The following is a 22,039-nucleotide window of genomic DNA, read 5'->3' as shown; positions in this document are numbered from 1 at the left end:
GTGTTTCCATGGTAACTACGGAGCCTCTGAACGTCCAAATTGGTCATATCAGATGACAATGAAAAGATGACAAACTGTATTTTACACCAATTATTTACATGTATTGACAGGATTAGTGGATCAACAGGTATTAAACAGTTTAGATCAGTAGATGGTTTTGGTCGACAGTTGATGTTTGGGTTTTTATGGGTTTAGAATCACTCTTAACCCTATAATGCCAAATATATCATATTCGATACATGAGTTTTGAAGCTCTCTACATGATCAGTGTGATCTTTTTTTTCTTGAAAAACCTGATGTATACAACTAGATACATGCAATACGCAGATAATCCACCAGGGGGAGGAATTCATTCACCAGAGGCCTTTCCGGTGACACTACAAGACTGTCATTAATGAGGAAGGAGGCAGAACTTTGGCAGTTTTGATAAGGAATTACCAATTTGTTAGACATTTTTGTGTTGTATTACGTTTTTGTTTGTTTAAAAACAATAATATTTGAGCATTGAGACCCTATGTATCAAATATGATACAAAACTATAAGTCATACACGAAAATTGATATTTGAATAAAAAAATTTTGGGTTGTTCAGGAGGACTAATAAAGGCAAGGCATGGCAGATTTATTCATATAACACATTTCATGTACAAGACAATTCAAAGTGCTTTACATAAAACATAAAAGCATCACAGCAGGGGAAGCACTCAAAAGTATAAGCATTAAAAACAAACCAACAAACAAAACAAAAACAAATAAATAGAAGAACAGATAAAACACATAAAGGCTCCATTTTCAAGGAACTGGAATTTTCTGTCAATGATTTAATGGTTCAGGCCACAGGTGTCAAACATGTGGCCCGGGGGCCAAAACCAGCCCTCCAAAGGTTCTAATCTGGCCCGTGGGATGAATTTACAAAGTGCAAAATGCAAAAATTACCCTAAAGATATTAACAGTCAAACTCAAAAATAACAGCATAATAACCTGGAAATAATGACTCCAAATATTTTTATTGGTTTAATGTAAGAAAAATAATATGACATCTTGCCTATAAATAATGGCAACACCAATTTTTTTCTCTTTGATTTATTGCAAAGAACATTAAATTCTGATATCCTTTAACAATAAAATGGCAATAACCTGAACAAATATGAACAATCTGGAATGTCTAAAGAAAAATATGTGCAATTTTAACAATATTCTGCCTATTTTGTGTCTTGGTAGATCCGATCCATAATGCACATGTATTAATCATAACTTGAGGCATAATATTGATAAAATTGTACTTATTTTTCTTCAGAAATTTCAGTTTTTTCCAGTTATTCACATCTTTTTTTTTTATTTTGGATAGAAATAGTTTCCTCATTTAATGTTATTTTTTGCCCTAAAAAATGTGGAGTTGTCATTATTTATAGGTTATTATGCTATTATTTTACTGGCTGGAGATCAAATTGGGCTGAATGTGGCCCCTGAAAGACAATGAGTTTGACACCCCTGGTTCAGACTTTACAGGGTTAAGCCACTGAACTCTGCCCAGTATTGTTCCTTTCTCTAAACCAACACGGTCCCTTCTGCACATGCTGTGTTTTGTCAAGGTCAACACTTTATTTCAGCAAGATAATCCCCCTTTAAACACATCCAGGGCATGACACTTTGTACCTGTCAAGAATATAGTTATTTTTTTCTTGTTTGCAATAACACCCCCCCACCCCCATCCCAAAAAAAAAGCATTTGTTTGTATCTGTCTGATGCAGCCACACCTTTTGAAACACAAAAATAGATTCTCCTGCAAATATTTGAAGGGTCTCTGAACACATTATTCCACTACTGTATGCTGGCTTGATGAGGGCCTCTGTCCACAGGCAGCTGTCTGGATCTGCTTACCATACAAATCCCATTAAGGTCAGTTTACAGTTCTCAGTGTCCTCAGTGCAAACATTCTCTCGGTACGTGGTATTTTTCCCCCCTGCAGCACTTACAGCACTTTGACTTTAAAAGAACTAAACTTTTAGAACAGCACCATGCTCATTAACCCATAAAGACCCAAACATCCACCGTCAACCAAAACCATCTACTGATCTAAACCGTTTAATACCCGTTGATCCACTAATCCTATCAATACATGTAAATAATTGGTGTTAAATACAGTTTGTCATCTTTTCATGTTCATCACATATGACCCATTTGGACGTTCGGAAGCTCTGTAGTGAATGTGGAAACACCGTCATCTTCTACAACACAGGTGTCAAACATGTGGCCCGGGGGCCAAAACCAGCCCGCCAAAGGTTCCAATCTGGCCCGAGAGATGAATTTGCAAAGTGCAAAATGCAAAAATTACCCTGAAGATATTAACAGTCAAGGGCATCAAACTCAAAAATAATAGCACAGTAACCTAGAAATAATGACTCCAAATTTTCTTCGTGGTTTAATGTGAGAAAAATCATATGATATTATGCCTCTAAATAAAGGCAACACCAGTTTTTTCTCTTTGATTTATTGCAAAGAACAGTCAATTCTGATTTCCTTTAATAGCACTGGTCAACAACAAATTTATTGTTTAAGTTTTTTGAGCTGATTTAGGATCATTTTGGTGTGCTGAATCCAAAAATCACATTCATTTTGCTCAATCAGGTCAACTTTCTGAACTATGCTACATATTGGCTTTTTAACATTTTTGCTTACATTTATGGGCATTTTCACATCATATGATACAAAATTCTTTCATATTTCTTGCAATAAACGAGTTCTGAAGATTTAACTTTTGCCAATTTATGATTAATGTTTTTTTTAATATTACAGGTGAATGAAATGGCTTCGACTAGAAGATCTTGCAAAAATAAGCCTGACGTATTCTGCTACATCTGCGGTGAATACACCATTGTACCTAACAGGAATCAAGTCACAAGTTTCATAAAGTGTGCTTGTGAAAATGATTTTTTTTTTTTTCTCTTAAAACCTATTTTGGGTGAGAACTATATAAAAAATCCACTGATAAAGTCACAAAAATGTAATCAATTTTGTGAGAAGCTCAAATTTTTCAAAATCAAATTAGCAAAAAAACCTGACCTGATTGAAAAAAACAGATGTCATTTTTGGATTTAGTGCTGCATAATGGTCCTAATTCAGTTGAAAAAACCTAGACAACTTGCAAAAAACATTTTTTTGTAACCCAGTGTAATAAAACATATAACCTGAACAAATATGAACAACCTGAAATATCTAAAGAAAAATAAGTGTAATTTTAACAATATTCTGCCTGTTTTTTGTCTTGGTAGATCTGATCCATAATGCACATGTATAAATCATAAGTTGAGGCCTAATATTGATCAAATTGTACTCATTTTTCTTCAGAAATTTCAGTTTGTGTTTTTTTCCAGTTATTCACGTCTTTTGTTTTGGATAGAAATAGTTTCATCATTTAATGTTATTTTTTGCACTGAAAAATTAGGAGTTGTCATTATTTCGAGGCTATTATGTTATTGTTTTACTGGTCTGGCCCACTGGAGATCAAATTGGGCTGAATGTGGCCCCTGAAAGAAAATGAGTTTGACACCCCTGATCTACAACATTGATTCACCAGTAAAACCCATGGAGTTGGCAGTGGCTGGAGACACTTCGTTTATGTTCAGTTAATGATAGATTTTATTGTAAAAGTCACTTGTTCTTCAGTTTTCTCTGTTTTGGATATAATAACCGTCAAGTTTAATCTGAACTTTTATGAAAATCTACATGATCAACAAATTAATTTGAGGGAAAATAGCCAATTTTCACTGAAAAAAATGCTAAATATAGAGGATAATATGATAATATATGTTGACTAAAAAATCATAATAGTAAAATTAAAAAAAATAATAAACAAATAAAAATAAATTGCTAAATAAAAATAAATTAATAAATTAAAAAAAATAAATAAAACAAATTAAAAAATTAATTAATTAAAAAATAAAAAAATAAAATAAAAATAATAATATAGGTTGGTAAATAATTTAAGAAAGATAAATTCAAGAAAAAAAAATCCATTTGGGAACTAACACAAAAGCAACATGGGTCTTTATGGGTTAATACAATATATCACAAATGCATGGGATTTCCAAAAACATTTTTCCACCACTATATAATTCTGATTTATACACACCACTGCCACTGAGTACCAATATCAATAAGAGACATTCAGTTTATGTTGAATTAATGTTATATTTTGCTGAAGAAGTCACATTTCCTTCAGTTTTCTCTATTTCTGATATAAGAACCTCTGAATTTATTCTGAGCGTTCATGAAAAACTACATGATCAGTGAAATGAAATATAGGAAAATATCAGATTTTTATATAAGAAACACAAAATAAAGACAATAATATTACAATAAATGGTGACAAATCACTTAAGAATGGGTAAATATCAGAAAAAAATTCATTTGTGAACCACCACAAAGTCACACTGGGTCTTTGTGGGTTAATGTTCCTTTTATCTCACCAAACAATCAAAGTCAACCAGGGGCAGTATGTACAATATCAACCCTGTCAGTAGCAATGGAACAAATTCACTGACATCACAGGTAATTTATAATATAACGGCGATGGATCAACATGATCTAATGAAAGAACTGAATGTCCTCAACATCCATTTACGTTTTGGGAAATTTACTGTATGACCAGAATGTTTACACAAGTCACTGATTCAATCCCATGATGTAGCGACCATAGAAATGAACTAGATGAGTAGTTCTGTAAACAGTTAACCTATTTAAGGACTTCAGGATGTCATTCATTAAAAAACACTTTCCGGTATGAGGCTGTTCTTTGTGTGATGCTCTTAGCGCTGACCACCCATTTATGTTGCTGATTTTGAAGTACACTCTATCTTGATAAATCAACCACAGGTTTTGTGTTTAGTCAAACACATTCTCATCTGCAGTAATCTTAAGACTGCATTCTATGAGGCAACAATGGTACAGTTTTACAAATTATAACTTACAGCAGCCAGTAATGAATAATGCAGTAATGAGGAAGTAACTTTGTAACCATAGCAGCTATAAGTACCCATCAGAAGTGGTGTGGAGGTCAGGTCATTCACAGTTTCAGCACAAATAAAGCTGCCTTACTGAACTGGGGCATATAAGGTAAGGTAAGGTAAGGTAAGGTAAGGTAAGGTAAGGTAAAGGAAAGGAAAGGAAAGGAAAGGAAAGGAAAGGAAAGGAAGGGAAGGGAAGGGAAGGGAAGGGAAGGGAAGGGAAGGGAAGGGAAGGGAAGGGAAGGGAAGGGAAGGGAAGGGAAGGGAAGGGAAGGGAAGGGAAGGGAAGGGAAGGGAAGGGAAGGGAAGGGAAGGGAAGGGAAGGGAAGGGAAGGGAAGGGAAGATGACCAGAAAAGAAAAGGGAAGATGACCAGAAAAGAAAAGGTAAGATAAGAAAAGGTCAGGTAAGGTAAGAAGATAAGAAAAGGGAAGATAAGATAAGAAAAGGGAAGATAAGGTAAGAAGATATGAAAAGGGAAGATAAGAAAAGGTAAGATCAGTTAAGGTAAGATAAGATAAGAAAAGGTAAGATAACATAAGAAAAGGTAAGATAAGGTAAGAAGATAAGATAAGAAAATGTAAGATAACATAAGGTAAGAAGATAAGAGAAGATAAGAGAAGAAAAGAAGATATGATAAGAAAAGGTAAGATAAGAAAAGGTAAGATCAATTAAGATAAGCTAAGATAAGAAAAAGTAAGGTAAGATAAGAAAATGTAAGATAAGGTAAGAAGATATAAGAAAAGGTAAGATAAGAAAAGAAAAGAAAAGGTAAGGTAAGAAGATAAGAAAATGTAAGATAAGACAAGAAGACGTAAGATAAGGTAAGAAGATATGATAAAAGGTAAGATAAGAAAAGGTAAGATCAGTTAAGATACACTAAAATAAGAAAAGGTAAGCTAAGATAAGAAAACGTGAGATAAGAAAAGAAAAGGTAAGGTAAGAAGATAAGTAAAGAAAAGGTAAGGTAAGATAACATAAGAAAAGGTAAGATCAGATAAGAAAAGGAAAGGAAAGGAAAGATAAAAAAAAGAAAAGGAAAGGTAAGAAGAGAAGTTAAGATAAGATAAGGTAAGGAAAGATAACATAAGAAAAGGTAAGATAAGAAAAGGTAAGATCAGATAAGATAAGGAAAGATTAAAAAAAGAAAAGGTAAGGTAAGGTAGGAAGATAAGATAAGGTAAGATAAGATAACAAGCAAGTGCAGAGAAAAGGTAAAAAAAACAAAAAAAACAAAAAAGAAAACTAGGGAAAAATGAAACATAAGAAGAAAAAAAAAATTCGTATTTATATAAACATGTATATAAATATGGAATTGAAAAATTAAATCTTATTTACATATTATCATTGTTGTTGCACATGTACATGCTGTGACTGAGAACTGTTATATACTAAGTAATTTTCCAAAAATAATGGTACAACATTTACATTTTCCAAACATTTCCTCCAGTTTCTTCTGTACATTTTCTACAATTTGCACTTTTTCTACCTCACTCGTTTACTTTTTTTTTTTTTTTGGAGACAATAATCTTTAGAGAACAGGTCTGAACTTCGACAGTAATCGCAAAAAAAAAAGTTTTTCTAGTCGATATAAGTTAAGACTCATCTTGCAGTGTGATTGTATTGAGATCTGTTGTATAAATCTCATTCATGGGCGATCTTAAAATGATTTGCGTGCTTGGCTGATGCAATATATGAAAAGTAGATGTGACTTTTTGATTCATTTTACTGCAACTAATGTTATTGTTTCAAATCAATCTTTTCTTTTCCACTCTAATACACTGGAGCTGATGGAGTCATGCCATGGAGCTCTATAGCTATAAAAACTTTGGAAATGACTTCATATAATTTACTGTAGAAGAATAATGGGATGGACACTGAAAGGCACATCAGCTGTTATTAGTGTTGATGTTGGATTATTTATTTATTTTTTACAAACCCATTAGACAGTTGTAAGTAACAGTCATTCCACTTCACTGACTGATTCCACGTCACTGCACAAATGTGACAAAAAAAATCTTCTGCCTTTAAATGCTTTTTAACACGGTTGAAATAAATTAAATGCAGATTTTAATCTTAACAAGCAACTATTAAATGGTAAAACAATGGGCGCTCCGATGCCAAGATGTCACCTTGAATTAAATCCCCCACCCCCGGCATGTCACCCCCTCCCATTTATGCTGTCAAGACAGATTCACTTGTTCTCTTCAGTTTTCACCTCAACTAATATCATCATAGTTCATAAACTGAATACACATCCTATATCAGGGTTCTCACTCTTTCCATGAAATTATTTTCCAGGACATTTTCAGCTACTACAGAGACAAGTTACCACGTCATACACTTCATTCATTCAATCATTTGTTTTGAGCAGAAGAAAAAAAAACAAACTTCTTTTGTGCACAAGGAATTAATGGCAGAGCAAATACATTGATAAAGTAGAAAAGCATTCAGAGAGCACAGACCTAAGCCAAGGCAGATCAGCTTAACTGCTTTGCTACAATACTGCAAGTTTTATGATGAAGCCATAAGATGAGCTTCCCCTGTTTTAACCCTATAATGCCAAATGTATCATATTTGATACATGAGTTTTGAATAGGGATGCTCCGATACCGATACCAGTATCGGGCATCGGCTCCGATACTCAGTGTGTGTACTCGTAAACGTAAAAGTAAACCGATACAAATGTACCGATACCACTTACGGCCGTGTGACATTCACAGTTCAGTGCAGCAGGTACGCGGCGGTGGAATAATGTGTGTAGAGTGTGAAGAGTGTGGAGATTTTTCGAAATAAGCGACGATGATAAAAGTAACGCTGACTGGAAGTAACATTAAAGACACAGACAGATGCGGACACAGTGTTCTGTCCGTCCTCTGCGTACATTCCATCCATTTTCCAGGTGCTGGTGGAGACAGAGAATAGCACCGGGACTACAGAGCGGTGCGGACCACCGCCAGCGGAAGTGAAAATGAAACTTAATGCTCATTTGTCTTTTCGCTTCCTGCTGAAGCTAAGCTTTTAAACCTTACCAGTGAAAACGCTGCAATATTAGTATCACATTAATGTTGCCTCTGTCGTCTCCATGTTTGTTATTACTGACTTTCTTTTTCTTCTTCTTCGTGGTATTTGTCCAGTATGGTTAATTCAGAGTGGTGCGACCTTGATGGATTAATTGAGAAACACTCATTCCAACACATTAAATGTCAGTAGCAGCACTTTTTTTCCAGTCTGACTAATGACAACGACAATAAAGCACATTTACAAAAGGAACTAAGAACTGGAATGGGATTATTAAGTACTCGTATCGGTACTCGGTATCGGCAAGTACTCAAATGTAAATACTCGTACTCGGTCTGGAAAAAAGTGGTATCAGTGCATCCCTAATTTTGAAGCCCTCTACTAGTGATGTGATGTTCACGAATGAATCAAATCTTTTGAAGGGCTCTGTGAAATGAACGATGGGAACCGAGTCTTTGTAAAGAGCCGTTCTTTTTTTTTTTTTTTTTTTTTTTGAAGGAGGGAGTGTCCGATTGCCTGTCAATTTAGCATCACTGGGGAGGCATTGGGCAGGAGGAGAATGTTCGAGCAAAAAAAAAAAAAAAAGAGTGCTTGTGCACTGTGCTTGTCTCATGGCAAGAAGTTAGCAAAAAAACAACAGTTTGAAGCGTGAGGTGAGCATACTTGAGGAGGCGGAGCTGGAAGACTGGTCGAAGCCGGAGAAAAGTTTGAGAGTGAGTGAGTGAGCACCTGTGAGTAATGAGCCAAAGAAAAGGAGGAGTATTTGGATGCACTTTTCAGAAAGAAAAGATGGGCATGCAACTTGCAATATTTGCAAAAAAATATATATATATATCTTTCAAGTCTGGGTCAACAAGTAATTTGCACCGCCATTTGAAAACTCAGCACCCGACTGTACTTGTGGAACAGCTCAGGCAAAATGTCACAGTCATAGATGATACGAATTCATTTTTAGGCTACAGACTAGTCCACAAAATGTACCTAATTCCAGCATTTGCCTAATGTCACCTCTCATGTCATGTATTTAGCCCACACATTTTAACTAACTATTCTTTTTTACAGTAAGATCATATTTACTGCCGCACCAATTAAACACCTTTAAAATGTAATGTCAATCATCACATGTAGCCTATTTAGTCATTAAAACATTGGTGTTTCAAAATAATGCAAAAAACATAAAAGAGCCAGTCTTTTGATCGGCTCTTTTCAGTGAACGGCTCCTGATTGAACGGCTCCCTTCAAAGAGCCAAAAGTCCCATCACTACCCTCTACATGATCAGTGTGATTTTTTTTTTCTTGAAAAACCTGATGTATACAATTAGATACATGCAATACACAGACAATCCATCAGGGGGGAATTTGTTCACCAGAGGCCTTTCCAGTGACACTACAAAACTGTCATTAATGAGGAAGGAGGCAGAACTTTAACAATTTTGAAAAGAAATTACCAATTTGTTAAACATGTTTGTGTTATATGTTTTTGTTTGTTCAAAAATAATAATATTTGAGCATTGAGACCTGATGTATCAAATATGATACAAAATTGAAACTCATACATGGAAACTGATACTTGGAAAAAAAAAATGTATTTGATTGTTCAGAAAGATCAATAAAGCAGTGCTTTTCAACCTTGGGGTTGGGACCCCACGTGGGGTCACCTGAAATTCAAATGAGGTGAAATTTCTAGTAATTGATAAAAATTAAAAAAAACGTACTAATAAAAACTATATGGTGAGTTGACAGAGACAATCCCAATAAAACATGACAAACTGTGAAGCTGAACCTGAAGCACTGTGGTTCTGTTTATCTGTCAAATGTTCATTGTGGTCGGTTTCAGATGCTGCAGCTCTTTCATAATTCATAGTTTGAGTTCTTGTTTGTTCAGTATTAATTGTCAGCCTTGTAAATCCAAGCTGGACTGACTGTACATATCCTGACCAAGGAAAATCAAATTCTCACTTAGTGCAGTAATCTACACCTGGCTTTACTGCCTCCGTTCATAATAATATATATTATATAGATTAAATGTCATCTAAAATTTATGTTTATTTGCAACACAGTAGAGCAAACTATTACATGATCAAAACAAATTAATTTTAGGAAAAAAAAAACAAAAAAAAAACCCCATCTCTTTTGAATGTCTGGGGTCGCCAGAAATTTGTGATGTCAAAATGGGGTCAAGAGCCAAAAAAGGTTGGAAACCACTGCTATAAAGGCTCCAGTTTCAAAGAACTGGAATCTTCTATCAGTGATTTAAATGTTCAGTCGTTACAGGGTTAAAGACCCGCAGCTGCCACTGGTCTGCACATATATAACGCGATATATATGGTGACAGAGATTCATAACCGTGTATGATCTCACTTATTGCTTTTATTCATGCTGCTCACACTAGATCCATGAAAATATTGATTGATCCTTCAGCTCTGTTTACAACTCCCTGACAGTGTTTGTTTTCATCTCTATCGGGCCCTATTAAGAAAAAAAGCTGAAGCTTCTCTGTGGTTTCTTTCTTTTAGAAGGCAGGGGAATATTGAAAGCAGCTCAGCAGTCTGCCTGCTTTGAAATCCAGGAGGCAGCATGATTGGATAAGTATTCACCGCACACCACCGTCCCTGAATGGCCTCGTCTACCTTCACTCTCAGCTCTCTGTGCTCAAACACTGATATCCATGCACATTTACCGTTTCTCTAATGGGTGGAACGGAGTCGGTGAAGACAGGAAGATAGGCAGCTCATGAGGCTGAATTCACATGTGTTGGACTTAAATAAAACATTAAATATTGCTGTATGTTGGATCCTACTGTCACACAGTTGCATGATTGCACATGAATACCTGGGCCAAATCCCAGCCCCTAGTTCCACAATAGCTCTGATTCTGTTCCTCTTCAAAGTCGGCTGCACCACCTTTCACTCCGTCCAAATGGGCACCAATTTAACCGTAGCACAATGCATCATGGAATTACATTCAACAACCCACTGTGTTCAGTAATCACCATAATAAATTCACAAAATCCAATTAAATCTACAGTATGCCTCCCATCGGTGAGTGAATGGTTGTGTAGGAACAGACGGGCTCTGGCTTCAGGTACACAGAATTTCTGAAAAGCTTCCTACAGCTGATAAACAAATACAGGGACAATTATTGAAGGCATGGGAGGACAGAGGCTCACAGAGAATGGTGGGTAAGTGAGCACTGCAACAATCTAAATTTTACCAGATGTATTTTTCTCATTTCTAGTCAAAATATGTCATCACACTTAAAATAAGAGATAATCACCTAAAGAGTAACTTTTCAGTGAGATTTAAGAACTTTTTTTTTAGATAATAGATGTTGAAAATCTTATTTCAAGAAATCTTACCAAGATAATTTTCACTTGTTCCATTGGCAGACTTCTTTTTTTTTTTTTTTTTTTGCTTGAAATAAGCAAAAACATCTTGAATTAAAAAAAAAAAAAAAAAAAAAAAACAGGAACTGAGTAAAACAACATCTGAAATTCAGCAAAAAAATAAAATAAAATCTAGAATTAAGCAAAATAATCAAGAATTCAGCAAAAAAAAATCTTGAATTAAGCAAAAAATCTGGAATTAAGAAAAAAAAAAAAAAAAAACATCTCGAATTAAGCCAAAACAATTTTCTTGAATTAAGCAAACATCTGAAATTTACCAAACAAATCTTGAGTTCAGCAATTAAGCAAAAAAAAAAAAAAAAAAAAAAACTAACTAAGCGAAAAAATAAATAAATAAAAATATGGAATTAAGCAAAATAAAAAAAAAACATCTTGAGTTAAGTAAACAAATCTGGAATTAAGCACAAAAAATAAAGATCTGGAATTAAGCAAAAAAAAAAAAAAATTTTCTTGAATTAAGCAAAAAAAAAAAAAAAAAATTCTTGAATTAAGCAAACATCTGAAATTTAGCAAACAAATCTTGAATTAAGCAATTAAGAAAGAAAAAAAAAATCTTAAATTAAGCAAAAAAAATCTGGACCTGAGCAAAATAATAATAATAATAATCTTAAATTAAGCAAAAAAAAAAAAAAAAAAAAAAAAAAAAAAAAAAAAAAAAAAAAAACATCTGGAATTAAGCAAAAAAAAACCAAATCTTGAATGAGGCAAAAAAAAAAAATCTGGAATTAAGCAACAAAATCTCGAATTAAGCAAAAAAGAAAAAAAAATCTGGAATTAAGCAGCAAATGTGGAATTAAGCAAAACAAATCTTGAACTAAGGAAAAAAAATCTGCCAACGGAACAAGTGAAAATTACCTTGGTAAGATTTCTTCACATAAGATTTTCAACATCTGTTGTCTAAAAATAAGTTCTTCTATCTCACAAGTTCCTCTTTAGGTGATTCTGTCGTATTTTAAGTGTGATGAGATATTTGGACTAGAAATGAGGAAAACACACTTGGTAAGATTCAGACTTTTGTAGTGAGTGTATTGTGCACTTCTGACTGTAAGAGTCAGAGTAGATGTGGGGGGGCCATATGGACTGTGACTTCGTTGCAGCTCAGCAGGAGGCGCCCATGGAGCTGTCTAGCAGTGCGTTAATCTGGCAGGTTTTAATGGCAAAGGCAGGAAACAGCCAACAGCTCTGCATTCCCACAGCAACTGTACAAGTACAGGCCTCTCCAGCAGCCAAATGGACCATGGTTTAAAACCAGAGGAGTCTCTGGGATTGTGTGTGGGTGTTTATGCATGTGTTTCCATACTTATAAGCACCACGTGTACCCAAAATATAAAAAGCCAAGGAGAATCAAGGAGGTCATTTTGCAAATCCCTCTAGAAGCCTCTCTATTTCATGGGGGATACTGTTGATGCCAGGATTTGCTGCTACTCTCATCGTTAGAATGAAGGGGAATGGTTTGAATAATTAGATTAGTTATACTTGTTTCTCAGTACAAGTGATAACAATGATAAACAACATTTACGTAACTCATAAAGACACAGTGCTACTTTTGTGGCAGTTCCAAGATATTGTTTTCTCCACATGTAAGTTTTTTTAAAGTGATTTATCGCCATTTGTTATGGCATTATTAGTGTATTTTGTTTTGTTTCAGTGAAAATCAGGTATTTTTCTACAGGGTGCATTAAAAAAAAAAATGCACATTTTGAAAAATTACCCCCATTTCTGCATTTGATAATTTTTTTGGAATTTTCTTTTATGGATGTCGGTAGGTAGGGGATTGGTGGATATTTGTCCAAATTTACAGACGCAGGTTTTCATGCATGAGTGAGCAGGGGCAAATTGTGCAATCCAAGTTAAAACTGGTTTTCTGTGAAGTAGGGATGGGATGTAAATCCAATCAAAGGTCATGGGAGGGGACAATGGGCATCCATCTTGTTTTGCACCAAATTGCCAGATTACAGCATTAACATTTTGGCCACCATGTCAGTTTCATTTCTTTCCCCATGGCAGCTGTTCCTGCCTTTCAAAGTTAATTCAACTTATTTAGGCCTGAAAATGTCACTGAGGACAGGACAAGTTAGGGTTAGTGTTAACCCGACATAAACTGCAAATTGTTTACTTACATGCATTGCGTTCTTTTAATATGCAAGTCGTTTCTATGCAGGGTGGGGAAGCAAAATTTACAATATTTTGAGGCAGGGATTGAAAGACAGTGTATGACCAATTAGTTTATTGAAAGTCATGAGAATTTATTTGCCACAAGAAAATTTTCATAATAGAAAATGTTTTTATTCTATGTGTCCTCCTTTTTCAATAACTGCCTTCACACGCTTCCTGAAACTTGCGCAAGTGTTCCTCAAATATTCGGGTGAGAGCTTCTCCCATTCTTCTTTAATAGTATCTTCCAGACTTTCTCGTAATAGTTTTGCTCATAGTCATTCTCTTCTTTCCATTATAAACAGTCTTTATGGACACTCCAACTATTTTTGAAATCTCCTTTGGTGTGACGAGTGCAGTCAGCAAATCACACACTCTTTGACGTTTGCCTTCTTGATTACTCATATGGGCAAAAGTTTCTGAAAAGGTATGGATAATAGTGTTAGGTATGATTATGACATCAGTATATGTTTGGTTTCAAAACAATTGACGCAGTGCCTGCTGAGAAAAAACAACTAAATGTTCATTGTAAATTTTGCTTCCCCACCCTATATATGAAGCACATCCGCACCAGTCAGCCACCGTATTCAAGACTCCAGAATGTTTAGTCACCTCCACCATGGGGTTTTACACACACTTCAGTTCAGTGGTGGATAAGGTCAAACACCATTTGGCTTGTTTGGGTTCTATTTCTGCTGCTGATTTGATTCAGAGGTTGAGATGGATTATCACCTAGAGAACACAGTTCAAATACTACAAGCATTAAGATTTTACTCTATATTTACCCACGAAGGGGAGGGAAGGGGTATTGTTTTTGGTTCAGTTTGTTTGTTTGTTTGTTAACTCTCTAGCAACAAAACTATTGGTTGAAACCATAACAAATTTGATTTGTAGATTGCCACTGACCCAGAATAGATCTCATTACATTTTGGTAAAAATAGGTCAAAGTTTCAATTTTTCATGAATTTTAAAATCTTTACATTTACTTTACATTTAGTACATTTACTTAGAATGGGTGAAATTTCAAATGTCTGTAACAGCAAAACTATTGGTTGAATTCATACTAAACTTGGTTTATATATTGCCACTGACCCAGAATAGATGTGATCACATTTTGGGAAAAATAGGTCAAAGTTACTATTTTTTTAAAACAATTTTTAGAATCTTTTTTTCCCCATTTACTTATAATGGATGAAAATTGACATGTGAGTAGCGGGCAAAACTATTAGTCAAATGCATACCAAATTGGGTTTATAGACTGACAGTGACCCAGAATAGATCTCATTACATTTTGGTAAAAATAGGTCAAAGTTTCAATTTTTCATGAATTTTTAAAATCTTTACATTTACTTTACATTTAGTACATTTACTTAGAATGGGTGAAATTTCAAATGTGTGTAACAGCAAAACTATTGGTTGAATTCATACCAAACTTGGTTTATACATTGCCACTGACCCAGAATAGATGTGGTCACATTTTGGGAAAAATAGGTCAAAGTTAATGTTTTGGGGTTTTTTTAAAGAATTTTTAGAATCTTTTATTCCCCATTTACTTATAATGGGTGAAAATTCACATGTGAGTAACAGCTAAACTACTGGTCAAATGCATACCAAATTGGGTTTATAGACTGACAGTGACCCAGAATAGATCTCATTACATTTTGGTAAAAATAGGTCAAAGTTTCAATTTTTCATGAATTTTTAAAATCTTTACATTTACTTTACATTTAGTACATTTACTTACAATGGGTGAAAATTTCAAATGTCTGTAACAGCAAAACTATTGGTTGAATTCATACCAAACTTGGTTTATATATTGGCACTGACCCCGAATAGATGTGATCACATTTTGGGAAAAACAGGTCAAAGTTAATGGGTTTTTTTTAAAAGAATTTTTAGAATCTTTTTTTCCCCCATTTACTTATAATGGATGAAAATTCACATGAGTAGCAGCAAAACTATTGGTCAAATTCATACCAAATTGGGTTTATAGATTGACATTGACCCAGAATAGATGTCATTACATTTTGGAAAAATAAGTCAAAGTTTAAATTTTTATGAATTTTTTTAATCTCTTTTTTTCCCTCATTTATTTATCATGGGCATAATTTCACATGTCTGTCACAACAAAACTGTCAGTTGAATTGATGCCAAATTTGATTTGTAGATTGCCACTGACCCAGAATAGATGTGGTTACATTTTGGGAAAAGTAGGTCAAAGTTAAAATTTTTTATGAATTTTTAAAATCTTTTTTTTTTCCCATTCATTTATCATGGGCATAATTTCACATGTCTGTCACAACAAAACTGTCGGTTAAATTGATGCCAAATTTGGTTTATAGATTGCCAGTGACCCAGAATAGATGTGGTTACATTTTGGGAAAAGTAGGTCAAAGTTAAAATTTTTTATGAATTTTTAAAATCTTTTTTTTTCCCCATTTATTTATAAAGGGCGAACGTTGTCTATGCTGTCTATGTTTATGCTGATGACATGATGACATCAGCTGGATCGATGCCAAAATAAGCGACAATATGTGCGAGGGACGGGGTTTGTTTTGCCTGGCACCACTTGTTTTCTCTTTTTTTCCAGAAAAAGAAAAAAAAAACACTAAAATGCAGAAGAACTTCTGTCAAACATTACAGTCAAAGGCTTATGAAGAACATTATCAGCCCAGAATCTGCAGAGAAATGTGCACGAATGAGCACCAGCCACCACTGCACTGTGATGGAGGAGATTTCAATAACTATTATGAAAGTTGTTTTTTTTTAATTCATTCATTCTTTCAAGTCATTCAGTTCAATACTTCATTGTTTTTGCAAAAAATAAGATTATATTCAAGCATCATCTAAACCGCAGGTGTCAAACATGCGGCCCGGGGGCCAAATTTGGCCCGCTAAAAGGTCCAGTCCAGCCCTTGAGATGAATTTGTGAAATGCAAAAAAAAAAAAAAAAACCACTCAGATGTTAACAATCCTTTAAGTTCAGGTTCCACATTCAGACCAATTCAATCTCAAGTGGGTCATAGTAACCTATAAATACGCACAACTCCAAATTTTTCTCTTTGTAAATGTAAATGTTTTCATGTATTTACACTAAAACAAAGTATAATATTGTAAAAAATATCTGAATAACCTGAACAAATATGAACAACCTGAAATGTCTTAAGAGAAGAGCAATTTTAATAATATTAACCCTGTTACTAAATGTTTTGTGTATTTGTAGATCCATTGTGATCTGTAAGTTATAATGTACTTGTGGAAATGACTGAAGCTAAAGCATAATATTGTTAACCCTTTCATGCACGAATTTTGAGAACCTTAATAAAAAAATTTTCCTGAGTGTTTTTAATCATCTTTAGGCATGAAAAAAACAATGTGATTGAAAATTTTCTCCTGAAAAAAAAAAAAAAAAGTAAAAAATACATAAAAAAAATAATGAAAAAAAAAAAAATTCTTATGAACCTATTTTTCATGATGTTGCAAAAATGTCCACTCAGCTGGACACACGTTAAATTTTTGACGCACAGAAACATGTATTTACTGATAAATTGTGTGAAAACTATGGGGAGGGCATGTGATTCTGAGGGTTTACACTCAGGAGAGATCTACATAATGTTACTAATTCATGTCAGAAAAGATATGTAGTGTCTTAAAACTTTAATAAAGACGTGTAACAAAAAAAAAAAAAAAACCCGAAAAGAACAACAAAATCCATGAATATACAAGAGAGCAGCTGTAGAATAGCTGTCCACTGTAGTGACCACTATGCATGAAAGGGTTAAATTTACACATTTTTTTCAGTTTGTTCATATTATTCACATTGTTTGAAAGGATAGTTTGTAGATGTAAACATTTTCATTGTGTAATTTTATTTTGTTCGCTCTAAAACATCGAGAAAAGTTTGGAGTTGACATTATTTATAGATTATTATATTTTTATTTTCCTGGTTCGGCCCACTTCAGATCAAACTTAGCTAAATGTGGCCCCTGAACTAAAATGAGTTTGACACCCCTGATCTAAACTGTCATAGTTGACATTTTATAAACTAAAATAGATGAATATTTGTGCTCAAAATAAGTAATACTGAGTCAGCCTCAGAAACTGAAATGCCTCTTAATCCACATTTTTCATTAAACTGTAATAAAGAACCAGACCAAAGAACAATTAAGTTATTTCTTTTGTTTATTTAACCATCAGAAGTTCATTACATAACATTTTTTTTATCATGAATTTGCTTTTTTTAAATTTTAGACCAGGGGTGCCAAGCATGCGGCCCGCCAAAGGGTCCAGTTCGGCCCCTGGGATGTTTTTGCCAAGCACAAAAATTCCACAGTCTACAATTGAATTAAGCAAAAAAAAAAAAAAAGCTTGGATTAAGGAAAAATCTTGAATTAAGACCAAAAAAAAAGCCTTCAATTAAGTAAAAAAAAATCTTCAATTGAGCCAAAAAAAAAAAAATCTCAAGTTTAGCAAAAAATCTTGAATTAAGCAAAAAAAAAAATTCTTCAATTAAGTAAAAAAATCTTGAAGTTTAAAAAAAATCTTGAATTAAGACAAAAAAAAAAAAAATCTCCAATTAAGTAAAAAAAAAAAAATCTTGAATTAAGCCAAAAAAAAAAAAAATCTTCAATTAAGTAAAAAAATCTTGAATTAAGACAAAAAAATCTAGAATTAACAACTTAAATTTTTTTTCTTTGTTTTAGGGCAAAAAATATCATTAAATTATGAAAATATTAACATTTACAAACTATCCTGTAACAAAAAACGTTATAATATATATTATATATATTATATATAACGTTAATAACGTGTTTTTAATTTAAATTTCAGTTTTTTTCAGGGTTTTTTTTGTTTTGTTTTGGATAGTTTATAGAAGTAAGTATTTTCATAATTTAATGTTTTTTTGTTTTTTTTTACACTAAAACAAAGACAAAAATTTGCAGTTGTCATTATTTATAGGTTATTATGTTCTTATTTTCCTGGTCTGGCCCACTGCAGATCAAATTTCGCTGAATATGGCCCCTGAACTAAAATGAGTTTGACACCCCTGTTTTAGACTGTGTATCCAACTTTAGTGTGGATAAGGTGTAGGATTAGAGGTTATGGAATAAATTAAAGTCCAAACACAGAGTAATGGAAGGACCTGTACATTAAACATGTACTGTACTCCCCATCTACAAGCCTGATTATATTTCCTTAGCGTTTGCAAGAGAGGGAAAATGAGAAAAGCCATTAAAATGAACTCACGGAGCTACGTCTATTATGAACAATGACACAATAACAGGTTCAGACAACCACACAGAGACAATACACTACGGCCCTTAAGTGCTCCCAGCGTTTCCAAGCCATTCCCTTTCAAGTTAACCTGCTGAAGTAATCAGAATTACAATAAATACCATTAGGAATGCACAAGAATGGTACAAAGCAAAAACATTTTTCAATTAGCAATCTTATCACCCCAGTGTGGTGCCGGGCCTGTGCAGAGCAAAGACAATGGATACACAATGCACTTCCATTCACAACAGTCGGCCTCCTCAGAGCATACCTTCTCCAAACAACAGGGTAGCACTGTGGATGTAAAACATTCTCTAATTAGTGTTTTTTCCCTCATTTCTCTGTGTTCATTGATTGGCCATTGTAGTCAACACAATGGTGGAAATTACACATTTGTGTCCACAGTTAATATCAAATTGTTTTCATGAATTTGTGTCAATACAGACTTAATTAAGACGACACTTGAACAAGGTTTTTTTGTTTTGTTTTGTTTTTTTTTACAAAAAAGATGGATGATGTCTAAAACGTTGGAAACACATTTTTGACCCTTTACCCCCTCCATCAGTTTGACAGGCACAGTAACCCACTTTTGCATTCCAACTGTCACTCTATGGTGTTAAATCATAACAGTCACTACATTTATATGCACAAATTATTATGGGTTTTGTCCTAATTCAGAAAAAGATATTCTTTTTAGTTATTTGCATGAAATTGAATATTCCACCACAATTTCCATTTACAAAGCAGCACATACTCTTTTTAACATTTCAAAATGTGGAAAATGGCTGGAGCAACTGCTTCCCCCCCCGGAGGAGAGGCAAGGCGTGTTGTTTTTAGATTTGGTTTGTTTGTTAACACCGTAGCAGCAAAACTATAAGTGAATTCATACCAAATTGGGTTTATAGATTGCCAGTGACCCAGAATAGATTGGAAAACATTTTGGGAACAGTAGGCCAAAGTTCAAATTTTTCATGAATTTTTAAAATCTTTTTTTTTTTTTTTTTTTTTACCCATTTACTCATAAAGGGCAAAATTTTAAATGTCTGTAGCAACAAAATTATTGGTTGAATTCATAGCAAAATGAGTTTATAGATTACCAGTGACCCAGAATAGATGTCATTACATTCTGGGAAAAGTAGGTCAAAGTTAAATTTTTTTATGAATCTTTTAAATCTTTTTTTCCCCCCATTTACTTACAAAGGGCGAAATTTCATGTGTCTGTAGCAGCAAAACTATTGATTAAATTCATACTAAATTGGGTTTGTAGATTGTCAGTGACCCAGAATAGGTCTGTTTACATTTTGGGAAAAATAGGTCAAAGTTCAAATTTTTCATGAATTTAAAAAAAAAAAAATTCCCCCTATTTACTTATAATGGGGGAAATTTCTAATGTCTGTAGCAGCAAAACTAGTGGTTGAATTTATAATTCATACCAAACTGGGTTTATAGATTGTCAGTGACCCAGAATAGATTGGAAAACATTTTGGGAACAGTAGGTCAAAGTTCAAATTTTTCATGAATTTTTATTAAAATCTTTTTCTTTTTTTTTTTTTTTACCCATTTACTTATAATGGGCAAAATTTTAAATGTCTGTAGCAACAAAATTATTGGTTGAATTCATAGCAAAATGAGTTTATACATTACCAGTGACCCAGAATAGATGTCATTACATTCTGGGAAAAGTAGGTCAAAGTTAAATATTTTTATGAATCTTTTAAATCTTTTTTTTTCCCCCATTTACTTACAAAGGGCGAAATTTCATGTGTCTGTAGCAGCAAAACTATTGATTAAATTCATACTAAATTGGGTTTGTAGATTGTCAGTGACCCAGAATAGGTCTGTTTACATTTTGGGAAAAATAGGTCAAAGTTCAAATTTTTCATGAATTTTTAAAATCTTTTTTTCCCCCTATTTACTTATAATGGGGGAAATTTCTAATGTCTGTAGCAGCAAAACTAGTGGTTGAATTTATAATTCATACCAAACTGGGTTTATAGATTGTCAGTGACCCAGAATAGATGTCATTACGTTTTGGGAAAAGTAGGTCAAAGTTTACGTGTTTTTTTTAATTAATTCTTTTAATCTCTTTTTTGTTTTGTTTTCCATTTACTTATAATGGGCAAAATTTCAAATGTCTGTAGCAGTAAAACTATTTTTTGAATTCATACCAAACTGGGTCTATATATTGCCAGTGATGCGGAATAGATGTCATTACAGTTTGGGAAAAGCAGGTCAAAGTTAAAAATTTTAATGAATTTTTAAAAAAAAAATTTTTCCTCCCATTTACTTACAATGGACGAATTTTGAAATGTCTATAAAACATCATTTTTGTTTTAATTTACTTCAAACGTGGCACATACAGTATATAGAGGTAACTGATATGCTGACATCAGTACATGCATAGACATGATGACATCAGCTGGATCGATGACAAAATAAGCTACAAAATGTGTGAAGGGTGGGGTTTGTTGTGCCTGGCACCACTTGTTTGTTTGTTTTGCTACTTTAGATAAGTTTTTTTTTTTTTTCTTTATAGCTTTTCACCATTTGTAAACTTTTTTCGCCAGAGAGAACACAGCCTTCCTCTTTTACTCCATCTACAATCTTGAAAAGGTCAGTATTGTGATATTTGCAAATTTTTCCGAATACCTATTGATATCCAAGTTTTTTCCGTAACATTTTAAACTAAGGTTTTTTCTTCTTCCAACCACAGATATAGGCTTCTTTTTTTGGACATGTGTCTCTACACCATCCTTTCACACTGTTTGCTGTTGACTATAAATGAGAGGTAAGGTGTCATTACATGCAAAATCTCATTTGAGATGCATGTTCTGAATGCGGTGTAGGTTTGTACATCCAAAGAATGCACCCAGAACCTTAACACATATCCCACAAGGTTTCATCAGACAATGTGTGTGGTGAATTTTCCGATTTCCATGTTTTTGGACACGTCTACAGCGACACACAGCCCCTGTTTATGTTCAAATGTCCTCCCTGGTACAAATGAACAGATAAAAGCCCACATTTCTGGTCAAAGGGAGAAACACACTTACTTTTAAAAATAATGACAAATAATATCAACTGGTTTTTGAATCATGCAAATACCGTAGGAAGGTGCACAAAGGAATAAAAAATGAGGTTTGTGTTTGCAAGACTGAACATCAGGTCGGGAGCTTTTAA

This window comes from Sphaeramia orbicularis, chromosome 6, assembly GCF_902148855.1.
Source record: "Sphaeramia orbicularis chromosome 6, fSphaOr1.1, whole genome shotgun sequence".
Lineage (NCBI taxonomy): Eukaryota > Metazoa > Chordata > Actinopteri > Kurtiformes > Apogonidae > Sphaeramia > Sphaeramia orbicularis.
The sequence above is the reverse complement of the archived record's forward strand: the minus strand, read 5'-3'. Positions refer to the sequence as shown.